The 26,365-nt window shown below is 41.7% G+C and overlaps 1 pseudogene across 1 annotated transcript in view; it reads right to left on the bottom strand.

Moving 5' to 3' along the window:
- LOC308338245 (small ribosomal subunit protein uS2-like) overlaps positions 1-22,582 on the bottom strand; it is an 81,927-nt pseudogene extending 59,345 nt beyond the window's left edge. Inside the window, exons 1-2 of the transcript in view lie at positions 22,360-22,582; positions 21,537-22,162 (exon numbers count right to left, since the gene is read on the bottom strand). The product of the transcript in view is annotated as a small ribosomal subunit protein uS2-like (transcript). The remainder of the gene's footprint in view (positions 1-21,536; positions 22,163-22,359) is intronic.
- Positions 22,583-26,365: the final 3,783 nt, after the last annotated feature.

Genomic DNA, 26,365 nt, shown 5'->3' with positions numbered 1-26,365 from the left:
TTCACTGATGTTTGACAAGTTGGTAGTAAATACCCATTTTGCACATGGCAGTTAATTCCCAATAAATATGTTTCTTTCAATAACCAGCTGGTTTTCATTTAACAAATAGATTGCTGTCTGGTGAAATGAGAATGGAGAATCGGTAAACCTTCATGGATAGCAGGGCTCAGCACCCCTCACCATCTGCCCTGTAGACTGAATGGATGAGAGAGGTCCCAGGACAGCCTGTGGGTGTCTGCCTTCCATGCCTTCCCCAGCACAATTCCAAGCAACCAAACGGCAGGCTGGCAAAACCAGTAAGTTGTGTGTGTGGTGCCCTTTCCACCAGAAATCCCCTTCCCTCACTGTCATCCGGGCAAACCTCTCGAACATCAAGCCTCACCTTAAAGACTTCTGAGTAGCCATCTCAGATGCCTTCAGACGGAGGAGTTAATATCTCCCTCCTGAGTACTCTCACAACACACTGTGCATCTTTCAAACATTCATAGCACTGCATTAAATCCTGCAAATTCCTAAGGGACAGGCTCCTCATAGCTAGCAATAGCAACTATAAAAACAATAATGACAGTCTGGCCCAGGCTGCTCCTTGCCTTCCCCCTATCTTTTTTATGTTTGTGGAAGAGCCTGGATTTTACTGAGGATGGGTACAAGACCCTTTTCCAGCTTCCCTTACAGCCAGGTGTGACCATGTGATTAAGTTCTGGCCAATGACATGCACACTCAGTGTTGACTTGAGAGATGGCTCCTTAGTGAGCTGATTTAGCCGAGAAGTGGTCTTTGTCTTCTTCCTGCTCTGCTCCTCTCCCCACACATGCCTTGTGCTGTTCACAACTATGTGCATGTGACAAGTAGAGCTCCAGCTGTCATATTGGAGGATGATACGACTCTGAGGGTAGAAACCACATACTGAAGATATCAGGGCAGAAACAGAGGTGGAGCCTGGGTCCCTGGTGACTTTTTGACACCACCGTATCATTCTTGGACTGCCTGTCTCCCTACTCTTTTTACAGGAGAAAATGAACCTGAGAGCTTTAAGCCACTATTACTTAGTTACATACAGCTGAACTTACTTCTAACAAATACAAACAATAGCCAGAAACATTCATGAGTAGTTCCAAGTTTATGGTTAAGTATTCATATTTATTCTAATCTCACTCATACTGACAACCCAATGAGGTCATTCTCTCTCTTATATAGGTGAAAAAAAATGGGGCCCACAGACATTAAGTAGTAAGTCCTAGGTCACACAACTAGTAATTGATCAAGTTTGAAATTGCATTCATGTCTGATTTCAGAGTTGGGAATCTTAACAAGCACAACCTCTCAAGTGACCAACCCAGTAACTGTTAAGGGAAGCCATCACTCTGAGAATGGTTCTGGGACCAGCTCAACCTTACTGTCCTTAAACAAATCAGGTCACCTCTCTGTGATGCAGTTTTCTCACCAGTAAAATGACAATGTTGACTACTCTTTATTGATCACCCTCTGTTTGTCAGGAATTCTTCTGAGCACTTCTTAGGTATTAATTCAGTCAATATTCCCAGCCATTGTACCAGAGGAATGCTATTACTATCCTCATTTTATCAGTGAGGAAATTGAAGCCAGCCCGAGGAGTTAAATAACTTGCTTAAAGCAACAACTTTAGCAGGTGGTATATAAAAGGATAGATGAGAGGACCCAGATCCACCTGCGTGTCCAACTCTATGATTTACTACCCTGGGATCTCCTCCCAGATTTCTCACAATGTCTAAGTATTCCTCTTGTACACACAAGAAGGTGGAAGGTTCAACTACTCAGTGATGGAGCAAGACTTCTAAGCTAAGCCTATTTAACACCAAAGTCAAATATTTTCCCAAACCCTATGAGTGAAGGAAAACGCTGGACAGGTCAGTGTTTGAACATGGAGACTGCACTACATCCAAAGGCTCCAAGCCCAAGTCTGGATGTGCAGGGGACATGCCATCAGCAGTGGCACTGAAGGACAGGAAAGTGAAGCGCAAGACTGTGAAATCCTCCCCACCCACAGCTGACCCTTCTGGACCCATCCAACCAGACCCTGACAAGCTCACTGTTCACAGTGGCCGCAGGGCCCTCAACCACTGCTATATCTGGGAGACAGCCTAGCACTTAATGAGTACTTAGGGATTGTATTAGTTTCCTATGGTCGCTGTAACAAATCACCACAAACCTGGTGTCTTAACAACAGAAATTTATTTTCTCTCAGTTGTGGAGGCTAGAAGCTTGAAATTAAGGTGTTGGGAGGGCCAGGCTCCTTCTGAAGGCTGGGGGAAGGATCCTTCCCTGCCTCTTCCTAGCCCCCAACAATCCCTGGTGTCCCTTGGCTTATAGATATATCACTCTGATCTGTGCCTCCCTGTTCACATACTATTCTTCTTATATGCATCTCTTTGTATCCTCACTTGTTCTCATAAGGACAGCAGTCATTAGGTTAGGTTACGGTGTAACCTAATCTTGCATGACCTCATCTTAACTTAATTATATCCCAGAGACCCTGTTTCCTAATAAGAAGACATTCACAGATGCCCCAGTTAGCACTTCAACTTAGCTTTCTGGAAGACATAATTTAGCCAACTATAGGGACTATTTGCGGAATTTAATTGTATATGTTGACTCTCAGCAAGGAATTTATTTCCCTGCAAGAAATCACAAGTGGAGCTAGTCTTCTTAGTGCTGCTATGTGAAAGTCTCCCACAAAAAACATGCAGGTGTGTGTCTATGTATCTGTCTGTGTCTGTGTATTTGTGCATGTCTGTGTGTGTCTGTGTGTGTGTGCTCCTTGCAATGTGCCATTATGTGGGATTCCATCCTTAGAGATTAATTTCTTGGGTAGTCCTCTAAAAGGCTAGCCATTAAGTTAACTATCACTCACACGCAACTTGAATACAACAGGGTGCATTTGCAGAGTGAAGGACACTGAGAAAATGGCAAATGTGATAAGGGAAATCAAAAGAAGACTGCTGGCCCTGGTAATACAAGTCTGAATAGGTCTGTACTAGGTATTTAGGAGATAGTACCAGGAAGGAAGAGTGAGGTCTAATAAGGAAAGGAGAGACCAATTTCCTTGGGTAAGTGGTTAGGCTTAGTGAGGAACTCTCATCCTTGATCTTCCCATGGTGCTGGGAATGAGTTGTGTGCCTAGTCAATGTGGTTAGAGGTGGGGGAGGAAGGTGAGGTGTGTGCAGGAAGGAGAGGTGAGAAGGAGTGAAGTGAGGGGTCCAGTCCCAGCCCCTCCTTTTGGCAGCAGAGAGACCTTACAGAAGTCACTGTCTCCCTGGGCCCACCTGCTATCAGCGAAATGAGAGCCTTGGGCATGGCCAGCCAGGTCTGTCTCAGGTCTGGGCAGATTTCCAGACTGTATCTCACACTGATCAACCTGGGCAGGTGTAGGTCCTATAGCTACAGTGTATTTATTCCCCATTACCCACTTAGGGAAGCAGTGCTGAAGTAGCAGCTCCTCTAAGAGGGAGATGAAGGGAGAAGAAAAAACAAAACAAAACAAGAGAAAATGATCACAGAAGTGAAGCGTCAGAAATTTGCTTTCAGTTGTGGAGATAGCGGAGCAGTAAAGGGGCCTCCATCAGGAGAATGGCTCTCGGCAGACAGAGAGGAAGCGGTCCAAATTAACCCTGATAGCAAACTTAGCTCTCCACACTGCAGAGTACACATCCGGAGTGAAAGCCATTTGAAGATTGTCTGCCACCAAATCAAACTGTTCACTTCCCATTAACAGCCCATCACATGCAGTAGGTATTCTTGGCCTGTGCTATTATGCCTCTGGGTTATTGTTTTAAATTTGAGTCATTACAACAAATTACTGTACTTAGCCCTTCTCAAGAAGCTCAGAGGACTTATTGTCACTCAGACGTCCTCCTCTCCTGCCTCTCCTGAAGCTTTGCTGCCAAAAGCAGAGGACAGCCATTCCTATCCAGATGCTCCAGGGCGCTCCAGGCCTTGGGGTGGGGCTCTGGGGTTTGCCCCTGGGCACACTCATTACACTTCTTGGTTCGCAGAGTGTTTAAGCCAGACAGTCTTTGCTCTGCCCTTTGGGAGACAAGGCACCAGGAGCCAAAATAATAAAAAAAAATCTGCTTCATACAGAGTCCAAGCTAAGACCTGCAAGAATTAATACTCTGGCTCTGTCTTTGAGCTTGCAAATCTGTGAGCTCCCAAGTAAGGGCTGGGGGCAGGGGTCGGAGGAGTAGGGAAGGTGGGGAGAAACAGAGGGTGTTGTAGTCTGAAAGCAGACTCTCAGTAACAGGCTAAGGCTCCACCTTGAGGCCATGCACAGGTGTGCAGTAAGAGCCCTCTCTGGGACCAGGCAAACGCTGGGACCAGGACTTTTAAGTCCTGAGACAACTGACAGTGCAAAGCGCAGGCAGGCAGGTGATGTTCTGTGGTAGGTGCTGGTGCTGAGATCCACAAACCTCTCCCTTTTCCCCAAGGACTGGAAAATGAGGCAGTGTTCTTGGTCTTGAGATATTATGAAGGCATCTTCCAATCTTCAGGTTAAACCATCTAATTTAATTATTTTCTTTGTTGGAATACACACACACACACACACACACACACACAATATATATATATGTGTATATATAAAACCAACTCCAAAAGTATTTACCTTCAAATGGATTAAACAATAAATACATTGTCTCAGCAAATGCTATTTACAAATACATAGTAACTGACATGCAGGAATTTACCTTCTAATAGGAGCTTTTCCACTTTCCCCCAAGCATTTACTTAGCTCTTACTGTCAAGCACCTTCTACACAGTATAAAAATATGTCATCTTAAAACTCCTAGAAGTCAGTACTGTGATTCTCCTCATCACACATACAAGGAAACTGAGCGGTTAAACAATCTGCCCAAGGTCAACAGCTATTGGGTGGTAGAACTGGGATTGGAACCCATGCAGTTTGCTTTCAGTCTGTGTGTTTACTGTTCTATGTATACTGCATGTATCCATTTTCATAAACTGATGAAACCCAAATGATCATTCCTTCCCTTCCACACTTTGCGTAGTGAGCTTTATCACGAGTTTTTCTCCCACCTCACAGTATGTTAGAGCCTCACTGAGCTGCCCAGAGTATATCACACAGGTCTTTCTAAACTGTAAAGTGCAAAAAAAAAAAAAAAAAAAAAAAAAAAGGCATTCATCACCACTTGTCAGCTTGCACATTTCAGCATTGTTCTGAAGCAGAAAGGCTTTATCACAAAAAAAAGGGGGGGGGGATTCCTTATTCCCCTCTCCTGCCAGTTTATAATCTAAAATCCTGTATGTCTTTTCTTTATAACTGGAGTATGTCCACTTTTTCTTTTTCCTAATCGCTGACAAATGGCTCCAAAAGTGATTCTCTAGGGAGTGTTTAGAGCTCTCCAAAGGTGCTATATCCCCTTCTCTCCATCTCTCCATGCCCTTTTCCTGGGCAGACACAGTTTCTTGTGCTCTGATACTTTTTATATCTCTCGCCAGAAGCTTGTTAAATGTGCTTTGTGTGCATCTCTACCTTGCCATGCCCCTGCCACCCCCAGAAATCCAGTCTAAGAATCAGTATCCAAAAATTATTTTGTCTATTCTGCATCTCTCCATCTGCATTTTTAAAACTCACTCTCCCTTTCCCCATCCCACATTTCTGGACTAGAGCAGCTTGGCGTCTTGCAGCACCACATGCAAGGGGTGGGAGACAGGGGATTTGGTCATCACCTTTCCCCTACTGCTTCCTTGAGGGCCTTGAGCAAAGCTTCTTCCCCTTACCAGGCTGGGACAATTGGACTGACTGGGGTCTTTCCTAAGCCTAATGTTCTATTCCTTTGGGCTCTATGATCTCACAGACCAGAAGTACTTGCTTTTCTTCTCCTTTAAAGTGCCATGAACCTAGTTTCCAGGATCCTTTCCAGAGGATTCATCAGTCCTTTATCAGTGCTTCACAACTGATGTCCTATGGAGTTGCCTTCTACAGCATGCTACAATGTGTGCAGAGAGAAATAACTTTAGGAAATGCTGATGAAGGAAAGGCAGTACTGGGGCCCCTGGTTGGTGCAGTCAGTTGAGTGTCTGAGTCTTGGTTTCAGCTCAGGTCCTGATCTCAGAGTCATGGGATGGAGCCCAGTGCTGGGCTTGGCACTCAGTGTGGAGTCTGTTTGAGATTCTCTCTCCCCATCCTTCTGTCCCTCCCACTCGTGCTCTCTCTCCTCTTTCTCTAAAATAAATAAATAGATCTTTTAAAAAATGGTAGTACTTCTAATTGTACAACCTAAAAGTGCTTCATCTATAAACAGATATCCCAGGGCACTTGGGTGGCTCTGTTGGTTAAGCATCTAACTTCAGCTCAGGTCATTGTCCCAGGGTCTTGGAATCGAGCCCTGCATCAGGCTCCCTGCTCAGTGGGAGTCTGCTTCTCCCTCCCCATTTGCCCACCCCCCACCACCACTTGTGCTCTTTCTCTCTCACTTTCTCTCTCTCTCAAATAAAATCCTAAAAAAAAAAAACCCAAAAACAGATACCCCAACACCCCAAAAGGAGCTGGAGGAGGGGTATGATCCCAAATTTTGTGACCATAACTTTGGAGAAATCCCTATTAACATCTCCATTAACAAGGAGAGTCTCTTAGACACAACAGTCTGAAAAATTGTTAGGATCACACTACCACATCAGTGGTTATCTCTCTTCCCTCCCCCCTCCCCAGAAAACACTCCGGTTCCCCAACTGCACACTGCCCCATTAGCCCTTAGGTCAAAGTCATATGACCATTTTAAGGAGTTAAGACCAGATACTTCCCCTGGATCAGGCAAACCCTACAATTTACCACTAAAGGAGGCAGATAATTCCAACAGAATAGGCACATGGATTGTTAACCACTGCACATTATCTCAAAAATATTTCCATAGATGTTACAGTTACTTTTTCTTCAAGGACTGTTGGAGAGAGGAGGTCAACATGAAGCTGTGGACAAACTTTTCTGACCGTACAACATGCGTGCGTGCACGCATGCACGCACACACACACGCGCACACACATGCACGCACACACACACACACACAGGGCTTTCAGAGTGCGGTTAGCGCCTTGAGAAAGGCAAAGAAAGGTCAAACGAGGCAGGTGACCACTCAGAGCTTCCTGAAAACTAGAGGCCAGTTTCAAGTCTAGAAGAAAAAAAAATGGCTTTGTGTTACGGAAATATGCAGGTGGGTATTGAGACATTTACTTAAAAACACCTGCTTTAAAAACATCTCTTGGGAAGAACCTCCATCTATATTAGAATTCATAAAACAAGCACTTTTGAATGTGTTATTAAAATGTTAACATCAGAATCTGTATGAGAGAAACCAGAGAGACTCTGGTTACCCAAAGAGGTTTCAAAGGAGGGAAATCCCTGAGCAATTACAAACCTCGATAAGCTTTTATTTTTATATATAAAAATACAGCAGTGGTTGGAAGATCATAGATACCCAGTTTTAGATTGTTGAGAAGAATTATGGGCACAAGCAGCAGTAGGAGAAAGACAGGGAACAGCAGAAAGAAAATGAACACGAGCTGAGAAGTCCTGTACGATGTGCCAGGAAACCTCAAGTGGTGGTGTTATGCCACCCCAGGCATAAGCCTGCATGGTAGGCAGGCCAGACCCCGTTACTGGATGAAGAAACCCAGACTCTGAGAGGCTGAGTTGCCTATTTCCATGATGAGTGTCTGGCTCCAGAGGAAGCATGCTGTCTGCCTCTCCTACACCGGCCAGCAGGAAGCGACTGTTTGAAGCCAAGTGGAACATGTTCTGCTCCAGCCTGGCATCCTGAGTGGCATACTCGTAGCAATGAAGTCTTGGGATCAAGGCCACCTTCTTGAACAAGGGCCTACATGTGGGAACTACACAGTGAGTCTCAGGTTTCTTTAATCTGTGTTCGTGTTGACTCTGGATAAGTCAAAATCAAGGGGGAAGACAATTGTTCCAGACCCTCATCTCTGAAACATTTTAGCATAGAAAAGAGAATATGGGCTCTGAAGCTGGATAAACTTGGGTATGAATCCCAGTTCTGCCACTAACTGGCTAGGTGAATCCAACCTCTCTGGGACTCAGTTTCCATATTTGTGAAGGATATATGTGGTTGAGAATGAATATTAGTAATAATAGTCACCTTCTGTTTAACACTCATTATGTGTCAATTTATTTTCTATATCTTTTGCATGTATAAATATATTTAACTTCTAACAATAACTTCATAATAACAGTGTTCTTATATTCATTTTATAGATAAAAAGACTGGGTTGCAGAGTTGTTAGATGACTTCCCCAATGCCATATGGATAATTAATATTGAAGCTAGAGTTTGAAGCCAGTCAGTTGGAACCCAGAGCCTGTGCACCTATGTCCTATGTGCCTCCAGATGAGATAATATTGGGGCACTACCGATCACAGGGCCAGGCCCTTGGTGTTGGATATATCAGCAGCCCTTCACACTTTCCCTTAATTGTCCCTTTTCAGATTTGCCTGCCTTTACCTTGAGGAGCTAGGGCAGGAGTTAATTTCAATCTTTGAAAACCTGAATCAAATTCTTGCAAGAAGAAATCTAGCCCAAGAATCTTTATTGCAATTCTATTAGAATCTGGCCACAGATGTATACATCTGTCTAAGAAGCAAGACAGCTCATTATGGGAAGAAAACTTGGAGATTATCTAGTCCATTCTGACAGTCATCAGTTAGGGAAACAAAGGCCCAGAGAGAAAAAGTAACCCACCTCGCTCCTCACAGCTTGTCTAGCATTGAAGCAAATCATAACAGGACAGAGTGCTAGAGGGTTCATAAGAGGGACCCTACAAAGGAAGGGACTTACCTGGGATTTTAGTAGCTAAACACATGGACATGTGGCCAAACTACTGCAAGTGCTTTGGAATGATCTCCATGAGAGACAGAATGAGCCTATAATTCTCCGCCCAGCCTTCAGTTGTAAAGGACAGCTTCCTCTAGCAGGTTAACAAGGATAGCAGGTGTTTGGGTTCCAGACCCCCTGCTGACCATCCTTTTTTTTTTTTTTTTTCCTATTCCACATCATAGCTCCAAATTAGAGCCACATCTGTGATCTACTGTCCATGGTCTCAGAGTGATTTAAGGTAAACACGCCAGGCTCTAAAAAAGTTCTCACATAGCACCAGCACGTTCCAATACATCTATAGTATATAAGTGAAGTTAAAACTATAAATGTCTGTGGAGGCCCTAAGACTCATAAAATACGTAATACACATATATACTTTCTATTTGAAATGAATTTAAAAGATGAGAAGATACAACTGCATCTAGAAATGCCTATAGGGCCAAGTGGACAAACAAAGGTCAGTGATAAAAACAAACAAACAAACAAAACACTATAATTAATACCCCAGCCAAGGGCTTCAGAACATAAGATTTTTTTATATAAGCTTAGTAAAAACATGATCATTTAGAGATAAAAACATATCTCATTTGGGGCGCCTGGGTGGCTCAGTGGTTTAAAGCCTCTGCCTTCGGCTCAGGTCATGATCTCAGGGTCCTGGGATCGAGCCCCGCATTGGGCTCTCTGCTTGGCGGGGAGCCTGCTTCCTCTCTCTCCCTCTCTGTTGCCTCTCTGCCTACTTGTGATCTCTGTCTGTCAAATAAATAAATAAAATCTTTTTAAAAAATATCTCATTTAATGAGACAGTAATATCCATATAAATTGAAAAACAGGAGACCAACCGAAGTAACTAAATCCACTAAGTATTTAGTATTTCCTGGCTTTGTCTTCATCAGTCTTATCTTTCTCTAATGAATCTGTGATTTTTTTTCTCTTATGGCTCCACGTTTTCCTTATTAGACCTGTCCTTTCTACGTTGTACAAGTAGAATAACAACTAATAGTGTTGGAGCCAAGCATGTTAAGAATAATATATAAACTACCTTCTCTATATTATCCCTATATTTCCCTATATATATCCCTACAATAAGAATTCAAGAGATAAATGACTCATTCAAGATCACACAGCTGATGGCAGATCTAAACTGGAGCTCATAATGAGGGTCTTTCTCCCCACTCTCCGCCCAACATATTTACCCAAGTTATTGTTCTACTTTCCTGAATGTATGTACTCACTGCTCCCTCTCTCTCTTTCTCTCTGACAGTCAGATGGATATAATGACACTGGACAGGTTCCCAATTGACAGCTTGAGCTGGTCAGCCCCAGTAATTCATGTATCTACAACACTGCAAATGCACAAACCAGATACGTGGTGAAGGGCCCCAGATTTTAATTATATCTTATTTCACAGCTGTAGTCAATTCCTGCTACAGCTTAATAACCAGGTTGCATAAGCCGTGAACACTTTTTGTTGTTAATTTTGCTCAGGAAAATTGAGTTTTTACTATCATTTTGGCAGAAATGCTTATCATAACAATTATGATAAAGTGATGAGGATTGGAAACATCTGCAGGAATGAACTTGGAGACAGAAGGATGTCAGTTAGTCTGGATGTGCAGGAAAATGTGCTGTAGAAAATCTGGGTTATGGCTCTGTCACCTGCTGGCTAAGACCAACAGGATAGATAAGGAGCTCGGGCCTCTCCCTACCTCACTGCTAGGAAGCCAAGGAATGCCCTAAGGCTTTGGTGGCATGGACTGACTCCCTTGTAGTACCCATATTCTGCTACAGCTTTGGGGGAGATTTGAAATGAGCAGGTGAAAGATCAGCCTGGGCTTAGATGTACAGATGTACAGATGAGAAAACCAAAACCACAGGAGTAGTGACCTTCCCAAGGTCATACCACTAATGAATGATATCCCAGCCTTCTGGCTCCTGTGTCACAGCTCCTTCTCTTATGCCTAAGATATACCCAACCAAGGCTTAAGTAAGGGAATGAATGGGATGCCTTAGGATCCCAACTATCAGATTGTCTGACAGGTTAGAGACAGGATAAATGTCCAAATCAAAGAAATGTGTCACCATCTGTGGCATTGTTTGGGAATCAAGGCATAGTCTGTACCGGGGATGCAGGTTATTGGTGTCAAAGAGGAGTCTTGGGCATCACCAACCTGGAACAATAAAGGAGGAAAACAAATGCAAGTTCGCCAGATCCCATGGTTGCCTATGGTGGCTTCCTCCTGAACAAACCCTGGGCACCCATGCATTTCACTATTGATGCTGTCGAAACGTTTATGAGAAGGGAATCTACTTTTCTCCTCCTAGAAGGCATCTGAGGGCTCTCACTAGAAGTTAGTGCTACACAGTCAATTTTAAGACTGAACTATCAGGCTTCCTCAATTCTTAGACAGTATCAATTGATAAGGTACATCATCAATTTAATAAGAGCTTTTGGGGAAGAAAATGAACACTGCAATAAACATACACATCCATCATGGGACATAACCCTATTTCAGAAATGTGAGCATAAGAAAAAGTACTCCCTGTACTGTAGAATCAAGGATATACAATGCATAGTAGTCACATGTGTCAATCTGGAATAGATTATCAGGAGATGAGGTAGAGAGAAAAAGAAAGACTGGCTCCAAGAAGACCATGGAAAAGTCTAGATAAAAGAAGACACTTGGAATTTATTTGGTGGCCCTGGAAATGAATAAAGAAGGAATAAATGAGTGTGTTACTTTTCTACCATTGAACAACAGATGACCACAAAATTAGCAGCTTAATACAATACCTATTTATTGTCATATATTTCTATAAGTCAGAAGTCTGGACAGGACTTAGCTGGGGTCTCTGGTCAGGCTACAACAAGACCGAGATCAAGGTGTCAGCTCGGGCTGGGGTCTTATCTGAGGCTCAAGGTCCTCTTCCAGGCTCACTTGGTTGTTGGCAAAATTCATTTCCTTGCAGCTGTGAAACTCATGAAGATTGCATCTTTGAGACCAGCAGGAAACTTTCCATCCAGGTTTGTTAAGATGGAGTGTTACATAAGCTAACATAATCACAGTAATAACTCTCTGATCATAATGATAGTTCCTAAACATACTCAAGGGGAGAGGACCACTTAGGGCTGATGTACCAAGGGTAGGAATCTTGGGGGCCATCTCATAACTCTGATGAATGCAGTGGGGGAGTTATAAGGAGCAAATAATTCACAGGACTTTGCTGATAAATGAAGGGAGGGCAACACTAGTCTCTATAATTAAAATATCTTATGGACATATAGGGACACTAATATTTTGAAGCAATTTCATGCATGCGAGTTCTTCTGATGCTTGAGATAATTCTATGGAAGGAGTAAATCAGATATTATTATTTCTGTTTCACAGATGGGAAAATAGAGGTCCAGACAAGTTAATTCATTAGCCAAGGATCAACACGGTGCATTACTGGCCTAGCCAAAGCCAGGATTGTAAAGTTAATTTCCTGCCTATGAGTTCAAAACCACTTCTTCTATACCATTCTGAAACACAGCCGCTGATTTTACTGAGAAATGTTTCTATCCATGAAGCCTTTCTTTTCCTTTGAGCGACTCTAGTCCAGGCATGGCTAGACCACAGAGACCATTATCCACCCCCCCCCCCACCCACCCAGGAAATCATGAGGAATCTGGGCTCTACCAAAGTGGCTTGGCTCTACATTTCCCTATTACTCTCATGCTGGTCATGCTGGAAAGCACAATTCCCTTTCTGTATTGGGAGTCCCTGGCTTGATGACACATAGCAAAAGCTTATCTCCAAATACCAGCTTTAGACAGGAAGTGCAAAGAGCATGACTTGACTCAAAAGATGTTATGACAGCAATGATGAGGCTGCAACCCTAGTATACTTTTGATAGAGTTACTGTACCTCATTTGGGAATTTAGTGCATGATGTATGGACCACTAACTTCCCCAAGCTTCCTAGGATGTGCAGAGTGCTCTAGATGGCAGAAATCAATGGACAGACCAAAAAAAATTAAAAATCACTTACGTTTGGTCTCTCACATTCATAGAAACATACACACATACAGACACACAGGCACACACATAAATGGGTCCCAGTCAAGCTCTCTGCATATTGACTTGTGAATAGTGAATTATTGGAGTGGTTACCCTCCATACCTTGTACAACCATCCAGGCTCCAAATTGCAACAATTTTATCAACTCATTAAATGTACATCACTTAAAGAAATCTGTCATAAGGAAATTCAAACTATGTTAACAGCAAAATCTCTGAGGTGATCAAAACATATCATTAAAAACTTGAAGGACAGAGGAAGAAGACGAAAGGATTGCCTTCTCCCTCTGGCTTCCTGCTGCTCTGGACTGAGAAATGAGAGAAAGACACTTTATTTTCCTGGGTTTAAGTTAGCTCACCTTTAAAATAAGAGTGTCTAATGTGGGAAGACAAAGATGGAATAGTGAAACGGGTTTTGGAATGAGACTAATTTATTCTACTGTGCATTAATAATGATACTTAAAAAATTACTTAATTTGTCAGAACCTCAATTTCCTCAACCACAATAAATAAAAAGTGCTTAATTCATAAGACTGTGATAATTATTTATGTTAGTGTACATGTAAAAAAACAGCACAGAGCATGGCATATGGCAGCCATTCACTAGATGTTAGTTTCTCCTTTCTACCCTCAGAGTCCATTCCTACCTCTTACTTTTTTTCTTAATATTCTATAACCATCAATTTTTCTTTCAACACTTAAGTCATTCAAAGTATAAAATTCCACGAAAAACTTCACTTTAGTTTTTCTGACTGTCTGTATGTGATACCCTGACATTCTCCCACTCCCTATCCCCTCTCTTGGAATTATCTAAGAAAAAAATACAAATGTGTCTGTACTTATTTGTCAGCATCACGATCAGATGCTCCTTCTGGGAAGTTCTTTTCACTTTCTGGTGAAGACCATAGACATCCCTTCCCACTGGTGTCATTCACCAAGCAAGAGTAAACAGCATACTGTCATGCAAGGTTGAGGCAATGGCTTCTACCAGGGTGAGCATTTAACAACTTAAATATACATAACTGTCTTGACTCTTGAGGATGATCTTGAAATGCTCTGAGTTTATGAAGGCAGAGTTAAACTACTTCTCAGCCTGTGGGACAGGAATAGAGAAGAGAAAGTATATATGTGGTCAAGGGTCCTGAAAAGGGATTCCATGAAATAAAACACGGAATTAGCATGCTTTAGGAGCTATTTACTGCTGGCCTTTGAGAAGAATTGATAGCAGAAGCTGTAGGGATACCATAAGGATATCAGAGACATCTTTATAGGGGTCTGACAGTCCTGAGTTCTGGCATGTTTTCTACATTCCCAAATTCTTTATGATGCTAAAATCACAAAGGGACATTGTTACAGTGGGACTTCTTTCATTTTCTCTTCATTTTAAAGATCCTTGTTTAGTTCATCTATCTATAACAACCACTACAAGTAAGAATGATGCTTATTGGGGCCAGATATCCCGGGAACCTGGGAAACAAATTCTTCAGGCTCAAAATTAATCCATTGTCAATTTCCTTATGATTTAAAACCTTTCTATAAGAGATTTATTCTTCAGACTTAAAGATTAACATATATAAATTAGTAAGAGTCATTACCATCTTAGCATGATTTGTTTATCAGATCACTTCCCAGAGTCAAGTAGCCAAAAACAGGACCTGTGTGTTCAGTATGAGGCAAAGCATGTTTTATAGAAAATAATTAGCCCTGGAAATTGATCTGGAGCAAAAGGACAAAGGAAAAAGTCTGCAAGGAACAAGTTGGGATCCACAATTATGGAGGAGAAGGGGTGCTGAGAACACAGCCCTCAGTTCTACAGATGAAAAATGGCACTATACTCCAGGCTGAAGGGGAAGGACCCTGTCCCGGAGCTCATCTTTTATTCATGATTTGTCCTAGGGCTGCCTACCCTGGTGCTATCCAAGATTCTGAAGCTTTTTTGTTTGTTTTTATCCCAAATGTTTATCCCCCTCCTCTTCTTTTTCTCCCTTTATTCTACCACTTGTACAGTAACTATTAACATTTAATGACCACTCACAAAGTGAATGATATATACTGCATTATTAACTCACTGACCAATGCATACATACACTGAATCCAAAAACGTCTAGTCTGTGCCTTGTGGACTCACATATCATCATCACGTCCTGAACAGTAACTCAGCATTTCCTTTACTCTTTTATCCACTCTTCGATTCACCCATTTAATATTTATTAAACTCCCAGTATTAACCAAAATGCATGGAAAGGAGTAAGTGGCCCTTACCGCTGGCTCTATAACAGAGTCAGAAAACAGCAGAAAAGTCATTTGGGGACTTTGTCCATATAGAGTTGGGAGAGATGTGGAAGAGAACTAAGGGCCCAAATCTTACTGGAATAAAAATTCTAAATCAATTTAAGGATTTTTTAAGCATTTAAAGTATTTAAAACTTAATTATGTAAAAAACAAAAAAGATCTGCCTGAGAAAGAAACACAATATACAAAGTTAAAAGACAACTGACAAACTTGGAAACATAATTGAAGCACATTTAAAAGATTTGAAAAGATTTAAAAGAAAAACAATACAATAAAAAAGAGAATAAAGTTCATAAAAAAACATTTTCCAAAGAAGATATTATAATAACTCTTAAGCATGGAAATGAATGTTCAACCTCCCTCCTAATATAAGAGATGTGTGTTTAAATTACACTAAAATACCATTTTCTTCTGTCAGATTGGTAAAAATCTGGGAGTTTTTAAAAGCATTAGGATGGAAAAGCTGTAGTGAGACAAGTGCTTTCATAAGATATTTGGGGCAAGAGTAAATCACAATTTTTACAAAGGGTAATTTGGCAATATCTATCAACTTTAGAAATGCGCAAAACATTTGACCCAGTAACCCAGTTTTAGAAATTTATCTTATAGATACTTCCACATACATGTGCAATGATATATGCATATGATTATTCACTACAGCATTTTTGCCGCTGGGAAAAAAGGTTAGAAATGAAATAAGTATCCTCTATTCAATAGAGATTTAGTAAATTATAACGCATGCATACAATAGAATATTAGACTAGTATAAAAATAAAAAAGAAGGGGCTATATATACTGATATGTAATAATCCCTAAAATATATTTCAAGGGAAATAGCAATATAAATAACTGTCCAGAAAGAATGCAGAAATGATAAGAAAGTTTATTTATGTATATTTGCTCATAAACACACAATGTACTTCTGGAAGGATAAGAAGCTGATAATACTGGTGGCCTCTGGGGAACTAAAAGTTAGGGGTGTGGGGGAAACAACCCCTTGTGAACTTTTAAGCTTTTTGGTATTTGAGCAATGTGGATATATTGCTTACTAAAATAAAATAAATAAAAATAAAAATAAAGATAAATGTTATCTTACAAAGTGATTGCCATTCCTTATGACTTCAGTATTGATCTTTCCCTCATCCAACTGTTCTTTCTTTTAGTGTTTGCGCTACCTATGTATTGCTGTAATGATAAGCTTCTCTGCTACGTGCTATACTATGCTATCTAAATATATATTATATCAATAAATTATGTTACGAAACTGAGTGATTTTATGCTTCCATTTTTTACATGAGTTTATCGTGTCTTTTCTTTTGAGATTTTTCCCTGAGTAGCATATGAAAATAAATAAATAACAGTCATTGAGTACCTTCCCTGTACCCTAGTCTGTTATGATGTCTAATTTAATCTCATAATAATCCTAGTCCTGAACAGTATCCCTCTTCTTATTATACAAATGATAAATTTGTATAATTTATCAGATAGGATAAATTGTACAAATTTATCCTCAGAGCACAGAGAGGATAAATGGATTTCCAATGGTGACTCAGCTAACAAGTGGCAGCTGAGCTAAGACGGGAGTGCATTTTTCTTGGTTTGCTCAATACTGCCTCCTTGTGCAAAATGAAAGCAATGGTCTTTGTAGTTTCAGTCTGGACTATACATTTCAGCCTGGAGGGATTGAGATTTGATGTAAATGCACGTAGCACATAACACAGCACCTGGGTGGTAATAGTTGTTTCATAAATGTTGGTTTCCCTTACTTTTATATTCCTGTTCCTAGAAGGTTACTATACATTTAGTTTTGCTCAAAAGTACAAGATAACTCTTATTTTTTTCCTGAATCAAAGAAATTGGAATAATAGTTCTATGGTAATAGAATTATCCCAGAGGAGGCATGCCAAAAGTAATCTCAAAATGTGTTACATCAAAGTCTCCTGGGATAGAAAGGGCAAGTTTGTTATGCTCTGAGATGTCCTCTTCCCCTCCTGGTTTATGAGCTGAAAGGATCCCTTAAAGGGATCTGTCAAGACCGACTTTATAGTTTCATCCACGTTGGACATGAGCCACTTTATTAAGCCAAAGCAGAAGCTTATTGTGCCAGCTAAAACTGTACTGCTTCCATCCAGAAACAGGCAGGTCAAGTAATGTTTGAAATATAAATTCATTCCAGCCCACTGCTTCAGCAAAGAAGGTAAACGGTGACAGAGGGCACCTACAGAGCACCTGTAATTTCACATAATTGGCCAAAGGACTTCATTGTTCCATCATGCAAATGAAAGATCATTAATGGGCAGTAAAAAGGGGTGGAGGGTAAGAGAATGCGTAACAGAAGATAGTTAATGTTTTCAGGGGAGACTGGCACATCAGAGCTCTGCTGGAGTATGCAGTTGGCTAATTTCACTGAGGTATTGAACAAATGATAGATGGGGATAGTTAACAGGCACCATGACAGCAATAATGAAGATACTCCCTGCCAGCGGAAGACCTCTGCTCCTGCTTCCCATTTAAATGACTTCTCATACCACTGAATACCCACTTGTCAGGAGTACTGGTTACCTATTCCCTCATGGTTCAGGATGAGATGCTCTTGCTCCGAAGGACTGTCTGGCTCTCTACCACCAACCTCCCCATTGCCCCCCTTCTCCTCTATTAGTGTGATTTACCTAGGAAAGTGCAAAGCTAGGAAATTGAGCTACAAGGAAAATTGAACTTAAGAGCAGCACTGCAATTTCTACCCAGTTTGATGCTTTTCATTGCTTCTAAGTGGCTAGCGGTCTTCACTGTTTTCAGGGCACCACAATGTCAGGACAGACAGCCTTTATATTTAATTGACTGCCATTATGGTGCCGTGTTTATGCATCAGGAAGGTCAGATGAGATGTAGAAGGCCTGTGTAAGGTTTTCTAGAGACAAAGACCAAGGGAAACAGAACAGGCAATGGCATAGTATTGGGATAGAGGGGATTTGTGCTCGGATTTCTAGCCTTCAGAGACTGATTAGTAGGAAGGTGAATGACTTCCCTAATGACAGGGAAGCAAGCCAAGACTACTTCATGAAATTTACACATACTATGAGTTTAGAATTATTTTAACCATCATTCCATTTGAGACCAGACCTAATAGGTGGAGTGTGTTTGTTAACCTTACAACCATTTTTATTTTCCCATTTCTCTCAAATAGGCAAGAATTCCATGATTTTACCTAGATAGTAACTATGCAATATATATCTATAAATATATATGTTTGCATATTGCCATAGCACAAAATTATATTGCATAAAAATCCTTATATTATAAAAAGAAACCTGGAAATAGCAGTTTGATGTATGACAAGGAGAGTAAAGGTATATTTAGACCTTTTCAAGCATAAGTAACTAAAAAAGACTCAAAAATGAAAGGAAATAAATGACCAAATGTATTATTAATGATATTAGCTTTCCATTTGAGAAACACAAAGTTCAGTGTTGATTTAAATCTGAATGAAATAGGGTTGGGAGGTCAACATTCAGATTTCAGGGGACTTACTTAATAATAGGGAGAGGAATACTAAAAATCATAAAGAGAAATCCTGTGTTTTTTGGTCTCTGCTATCCCACCTGGTAAAGGAAAAGCATATCTATAAAACCTTTACTATTTATGGAGTGTCTGTGATGAGCCAGGAGTTTGAGTCATTATTTGGAAACTCCAAAAGAACTTTGGGAGGCAAGTATTAGGATTCCTGCTTGGCCTTTGAGAATCCTAGAGTTTTGAGATGCAAGTTGACTTACCAAAGGTCATTCAATGAATGGATGGATGTCTAAGCTTGGATTTGAGTCCAGTTCTATCTCCAAAATTTCTCCATTCACAGTGCTATACACACAGCAGTGTCAACATGACTCAGAAGGTCCGGATGTCTTTGATAATTTTGGTGGCCTAACCTTCAAGGACTCTTAACAGAATAGCTTGTATTCCCAGCAGAGTATTCACAGCAAGGTTTCCCTTTCGCTCTCACTGATGCCACTCATGTGATCTGGGGTTTCTCTTCCAAGACCACCTCCTCTCTAGCCCATCTCTCTGTCCTCTCCACTGTGCCCCGTCCATCTCAAAACAGTTAGTAAAACTTCATAAACATGTGCTCACAGTGTGAAAACCAGGCATAGATTAGGTTTGCAGAGGTCAGTAACTCCCACTGTTAGGATAGGACCTGGATGGGGTGGTTTTCATACTCCCACCTTCATTAGCAGTATCAGCGGGCCACATAACCACACAGTCCATCATTTGTTTGTGGACCTCCTCACTTTAGTGTTCATGCAGAGTCCCACAGGCAGACTGCTGGTGACGCAAGGGCCAAGTATAATCCTGTGAAGTGAGAGCTCTTCTTGGAAGGAGTTTACTATCAGGAATCACATCTTTATTCTCTCGGGTCCTAGGTCCTTCTTTCAGGCCCTTGTTAAAATCAGGCCTTTGTTAACTTCTTTTCAGTGTTGTTCCAGAATTTCACCTCTCCTGTTTATCTTTGCGGTTCTGCTTCCAGCTTAGGGCAAATGGGAGGTGTAACAGAGCAGAGGTGAAGAGTGCTTATTTTGCATATGTATTGGCCAAGCTACTTGGGACAAGTTATTTAAAACCTTCTGAAGCTAGGTTTTCCCTCTTTTTTTTTTTTTTTTTGAGAGAGGGGGAGACTGAGAGTGAGCGGGGGGGAGGGGGAGAGGGATAGAGAGAATCTTAAGCAGGCTCCATGCCCAGAGCAGAAATCAGGAGTCAGAAGTTTAACCAACTGAGCTACCCAGCTGCCCCCTCCATTGTTTTTAATAAGAAAAATAAAATAGTGCCCACCTCATGAGTTTGTTATGAGGATAAAATGACATAAATTTAAGGCTTGACACATAGAAAAGAAAGCACTTAATAAGGGAGAGCTGACACTATTCATTTTACTATTATCATTATTCAAAGAGGTTTTTCTGCTTCTGCCTCCCCTTTGCTTTCTCTCTCTTGCTTCTCTAAAACCTCCCAGTTCTTTACAACTTCCTGTCCCTCATCCCTACCTCCACCCACCCCAGCAGCTCCCCCAAGACTCCCAATCTCTTCTGCCAGGACTGCAAATTCTCCTGCCCCACCTCTCCTAGCTACTTATCTCTGGGACTATTGTCTCCTCTCAATAACCACATTAGCATAAATGTTATTATCTCTAAAATCCAATTAATTTCAATTACTGAGGCCACAGACAGATTGCCAGTGCTCTCAATTCAGGGACGATTCTAAGAAAGTAAGTGTTGCCTCTCACTTCAATTTTACATGGCTATAAGGACCAGGAAAACAGATGTATAACCAGATACAGACCACCTCAAATCCCATTTACCCAATCACCCCAACTGTCTCAAGATGGAGGTTTTTCTAGATTGAAGACTTTTACAACATTGTCTGGCTTTAACTGGTGTTTGCTTGACATGGTCATACATCGCAAACAAATAAAATGGGCAAAAATGGTCAGCAAGAGGGACGGTTGGTGATGATCTAGCATGTACAACTAAAGAAGGGCTAACCAAGGACTGACTATATGTGCACCTGTCTTGAAGATCCTAAAATTGCAATTCTACTCAACATATTCAATAACAATTGAATCTTGATTAGTCCTATTTGATCTATTTTATGAATTCCTTCAACATCTACAGGGTGAATGTCCACTGTGCACCTACCACGGACAGGCATTCTGTTCTGGGCTAAGCAGGGAAGAGGACAGACAAGGTCTCTCTCAAGCTTTTATTTGGTGGAGAAGATAGACAGTCACAAGATATTTTGGCTATTATTTTAAATTACTAATACTTCTGTTAGGTCTCATCAACATCACACATGAGAGGGTACGGTAGAAAAAGAATCTTTTGGTCTCATTGATAATTTCGTATGTCAAGGCTATGTAGCCTCTGGGGCTGAGGAGGGCTTAGACTTTCTGTTGGTAGTTCTAACCCACAAGTTTAGGTTATATTAAAAATAAGACAATAGGCCCCAAAGGGAGTCACTTATGCTAAGCTCTACATCACCAAACCAAGACTCAATTATAGTTTCAGCTTTTCCCAAAAATGGAATCTTAGGTGAGTCAATTAGGAATTACTGTTGGCACTAGTGAGACAGTCTGCGTGATAGAGCCCTGCCATCCCTTAAAGGAAAGAGACCTTGCCACAACCAGCCCATTCTTTGGCAGTCTAACTTCCTTGTCCCTTTCCCTTCTGACTATAAAAGCCGTTCATTTTTTACATCTCCTCAGAGTTGTTTTCTTTTTTAAAGAACTTTTTATTTTCCATCAACCTTATTTCTATTTTGTTACCTTTATGGAAGCCCACTCAGTGGTTGTTCCTACCCATTCAGCGGCCTAAGCCATGGGAGCTGCAGACTAGTCTTCAGTGGCTGGCTGAGTACCCTAGTCTTCATTAGGGACCTACTGAAGACACAGAGGGCACCTGTACACCTTCAGACTGAGCCGCGGTCAGCTCAGGAGCTGAAGCAGTCCATTCACCGTGAATTTCCTCCTTGGTCACAGCAGCAGCGTGCTCTCCCTTTTCACTCTCTTCAGAATCTCTGTAGAAGAGATCAGGCATGACTTCCTATGGGTATTTATGGGAAATGCACTCTCAGAATTTCCTAGGTCAGCATCCACCACATCAGACCTATTGACTGAGCTCTCTTGTTACTGCAAAGGATGGGGATGTCCACATAGTGCAGGGGTGTCTATGTTACACAGAACTGTGATAGGCAGGGTAATGTAAGAGGCCTCTGTGAGAGGCTAGTGGTCAGCCCTAGGATCAGTAACCACCAGAGGTCTTGGCTTCCAGAAGGCTGCCTGGATCTGGTTAGAAGTTTCCAGGAGGGAAGTGACCAGTGATAAGAGAAGCTCCAATAGCAGCAGCACATTTCAGCATAGCTCAGTGGCCACAATTTCTAGATAATATGACACTGACATCAGCCAGGTTTTCTTTTCTTTTCTTTTTATTTATTTATTTGACAGAGAGAGAGAGTGCACAGGCAGGGGGAGTGGCAAGCAAAGGGAGAAGCAAGGACTCCACTGAGCAGGGAGTCAGATGCAGGGCTGGCTCCCAGGACCCTGGGATCATGACCTGAGCTGAAGGCAGACAGTTAATCCACTGAACCACCCGGGCACCCCATCAGCCAGGTTTTCAACAGAAGCAATGGCATGAGCTGCCAGCAGAAGCTTCTCCCAGGTTCTCCTCAGATATATGATGTAGATGCCGTCACTTTTCCTTTTGTAGATATACTGTTCAGTTTGGAGGTCTAGCCCCCTACGTGGGTTCCTGCTGCAAGGAATTTGAGGACATCCTCCTTCTTCATTTGCAGGACATCAAGGGCTCTGGACATTGTGAAAATTTCCCTTTAAGTTATAACAGGAACAAGGAACAATGCCATGGGGACCCCTCCCTGGGTAGCGTGGAAATGCTTGGAGCTACCCAATTCATGAATCATTGAATAAATCCTATAAATGTTTAAAATTTACTCAGTTGACTTTGTTTTTTTAACATTTAAGGTTGGCCCTTTATTGTATGTAATGAGCCTTGTAACTCTATCAGTGGCCGTCTCTGCCCAGATAACATTGTTCTGCCCAGGACAGTGGCATATCCTCGTGCCCCCAAGCAATCATCTTCAACTGACAGAGTTAGAACTTGGATCATAGTTCCTGGTTCCTTTGTGTTCCCAATTTTCTTTTAAGAGACATTTTTTCTTACAGTTTTTCAGGAAGTATTTTAGTAACACTTCCATTGAGTACATAAAATGACAGGTCTCATGCTAGAAACATCGGATACATTTAAGCTTCAAACTGGACATTGTTATCCTCACTTTACAGAATAGGAAAGGGAGGACTAGAGGGATTGTGACATTTCCCTTGGTCGTTCAGTTTGTAGATGATGGGGCTTGGACCACAGCCTTCACTTGGTACATGGAGTCAGAAAAGCACACAGGCTGGGAGGAGGCCCTAGGTCAGTGTCCTGGCCACAAGCTGCCACTAGCCACCTGGACCTAGTTACTGTCTTTGAGTGTGAGTTTTTGAGTATAAAATCAGTGTTTTGGCCTCTGCTGTACACATAATATACATTTCTTAGGCAGCTAAAGCCTTCTGAAAGAGCCAAAGGGGTTAAAACCTATGAAGTGTGATGCTATAAGTCTTAACTCCTAAAACAAGTGAGGAGGAGATGGGGTCTCCATTTGTACCAACTGGGCATGCTGCCCCCACAGATGGTGACTCAGGATACAGGTTTCACATCTGGAACTCTGCTGAACTAAGTCACAGTGGCTTGGGAAAACCGTGATCTCCAGGAGACCAGCAGCCCCAGGATAGTGTCCAATGTGAGGACATAACAGGGGGTACAAGCTCCACTAAAGCCCAAACACACTCATGTCCCCTTCTCTCTATACAAGTGTTTACCTGCTAGAAAAACTCCTGGCTACAGAGAGGCGGGACAGACAGGAAAACACTTCCTCTCTTGCCCCTCCTCCTTTGCAGATTTTCAGTTAGTTTCTCTTATTTATTTTTGTTTATTCCCTGTTGACCACACCCTTCCCCATTTCCTTTAGGGCTTCATTAAAGGCCAACCATCTGCCCCCAGTTAAATTGTTCTCTCTGAAAATTCAATCCCTGAAACAACAGCATCAGGTTCAATTCACAAAGGCTCAACTGTTGCATGGATAATTGGGATTGGAGTCCTCAGTGGCCCTCCAAGATATATGTGGCTGAGATCTGCCATGGGGAAGTACCGTTCCATGGGACCTCCAATAATAATGGGGGTAAGTTGCTAGGGCCAGCAAATCCTACACTTTGTGGGGAGTCCTGGAGTGACCTGGAGCTGCTCTTCCCCTGATGGGCCCAAGGGGTTTTCCAGACTTCAGGGGATAGTAGTAAACTTTCCTGCCCTTGGCCTGAAGCATCTCAAAGGACTTCCAGAATTAGAGATGCAGACAAGGACCCCCTTCCTGATTTTGGTGTATTCTGTTAAAAAGAGAACAATTTCCTCCTTCCCACTTCTAGGCTTGCCTTAGCTCTCTCCCCCAGAAGCCAGCTCATCAGCATATAAAGTAATTGTGATAGAACCCCTGTAATGCTTTCTCTCTCAAGGATTTTAATACCCTTTTGAGTGACATTTAATATGATAACAGTCTGTAATTTTGACATGAAGCTGTTTTCCAAGAGTTAAAGTCCTAACAGTCCCACTGATCAGACTGACAATGGCTTTCCTGATCATTATTAAATTCCCCCTGATTAGAAAATGGGCTGGTCCTATTGATTTAAGCTCTTAGAGTTAAGCTAAGCTTTAGAGGACTTTCATGAGGCACAAAAAGGCATTTGGTATTGTATTTTACTTTCCCAATTAAAGCACTTTTCAAAGTACAAATAGCAGACAGCCAGGCATTAGGTCCTGGCTCCAGGAAGAAGGGTGGGAAACATTTGTGCAGAACAGAGCACCAGAATTCAAGCCTCACCACTGCAGACTCTGGAAGGTAAGATACAAGAGCATGAGGTCAGACATTCCCACAGGCAGGATGCTTCCGACTCCTAAAGGTGCCTGGGCCAAAGACATTTTGAATGTAATTTCAAACCTCCTGTAGAGAAGTGGTTAGCTGTCTTAGAACTCCCAGTGTAATTTCAATTTCATGGATGTTGTCCTGTGGTTCCCTCATAATTGTCAAGCTTTGTGTACAAATTTTGCATCAAGAAATTATCACTAAATCTCCAAAGGTTAATGATTCCAATCTCTCTTTTCAAAATTACTAAGTGGGGAGAAATGTAGACAATAGTGTTTCTATTACAATCTAAAGCTCTAGAGAAAACAGGGATCCCAAGAGGAAGCTCTTTAGCAATTTCAGGGTATTAAGTACTTTCTGTCTTTCTGAGGGAAAGGCACTTGAGGTTTGCAGGTGTGCCTGCAGTGTTGCCCAGACAATAAGCAGTTTGAGTGATTGTGTTTGGGCCCTGAGCGCTCCATCCCTTGACTGCATATCTTCTCTAATCCCTGCAAACCCCAGGAGAGCCCTTCTGAACCCAGCTGTAGCCTCTCTTGCTCAGTGGCCCTGGTGCCCAGGGTCTTCTTTAGTTCTGTCCATGAGGAACTGAGCATCCTTGCTAGGAATCTCATGGTGTGCATTCTGGTAGGGGTTTTGTTTGTTTGTTTGATTGTTTTTATTTTTGTTTTTACTTTATTTATTTATTTTATTATTATTATTATTTTTTTTACCATGGTCCGCAGTAAGAAATACATTTTTACCCCACAACCCAAGCTAGTCCATGACATATTCAGAACTGAAATGAAAGTTTCACCCAACACTACTATAGCATGCTTGGTGCATTTTTGGTCACAAATTGATGCCATGAGTAGCAGGTTTCTACCTACAAAGTGGAAACTCCTCTGTTATGATTCTTATCAAGAGTTATAAGAACTATAAATACTCATACATTAATTTATCTAACAAACATCTTGAGAGCACGGGCATGAGCTCATTTATGGTACTGTGTTAGGTACTTCGTGTGGAGAAAAGGAATTTTCTCCCTGAAGCAGTTCATAGTCTATTTCAAGAGCCATAACTGACATGTGAGAAAATGTGAAGAAGAGTTCCGAAGATGCTGGGTGCTCGGATGCTGAATGGGTCTGTGCTGCGGGTGTTTCAAGGAGGGAGGGGTGGAGAGGGGAGATGTGCACAAGTAAAGTTGGGGAAAGCTGGGAAACTCCTCTAATCCTTGAGGGAGGGACTGTAGCTCTTGCATCACCCTGTCTCCATCACATACTTGAACATCGTGGCCTTTGAATAATTGTGCTTTGAATGACTCTGTGCTTAGATAGTAATAGACTTACTACTAGATCCAATAGTTACCATTTACTTTTATTAAATAGTAATTTAGTAATTAGTAATAGTAACAATAGTTACTATTTATTGAGCAACTGAAGTGTACCTGGCACTGTGCTGGGAATTTAACCTAACTCTCACCTTTATTCCTCATAATGAGCTAGTGGAACAGTGCCACTATCCCCAATTTATAGCTGAGGAAATCAACCCTCAGATATGATCAATGGCTTACCGAAGGTCACGTAACTTAAGTAAGTAGAGGATCTGAGAATTCTTGAATCAAAGCAGATGCTCCTTCCACTCCTTCAA

This window comes from Martes martes, assembly GCF_963455335.1.
Source record: "Martes martes genome assembly, chromosome: 2".
Lineage (NCBI taxonomy): Eukaryota > Metazoa > Chordata > Mammalia > Carnivora > Mustelidae > Martes > Martes martes.
Note: the sequence above shows the minus strand (reverse complement) of the source record. Positions and strands in the feature narration are given on the sequence as shown.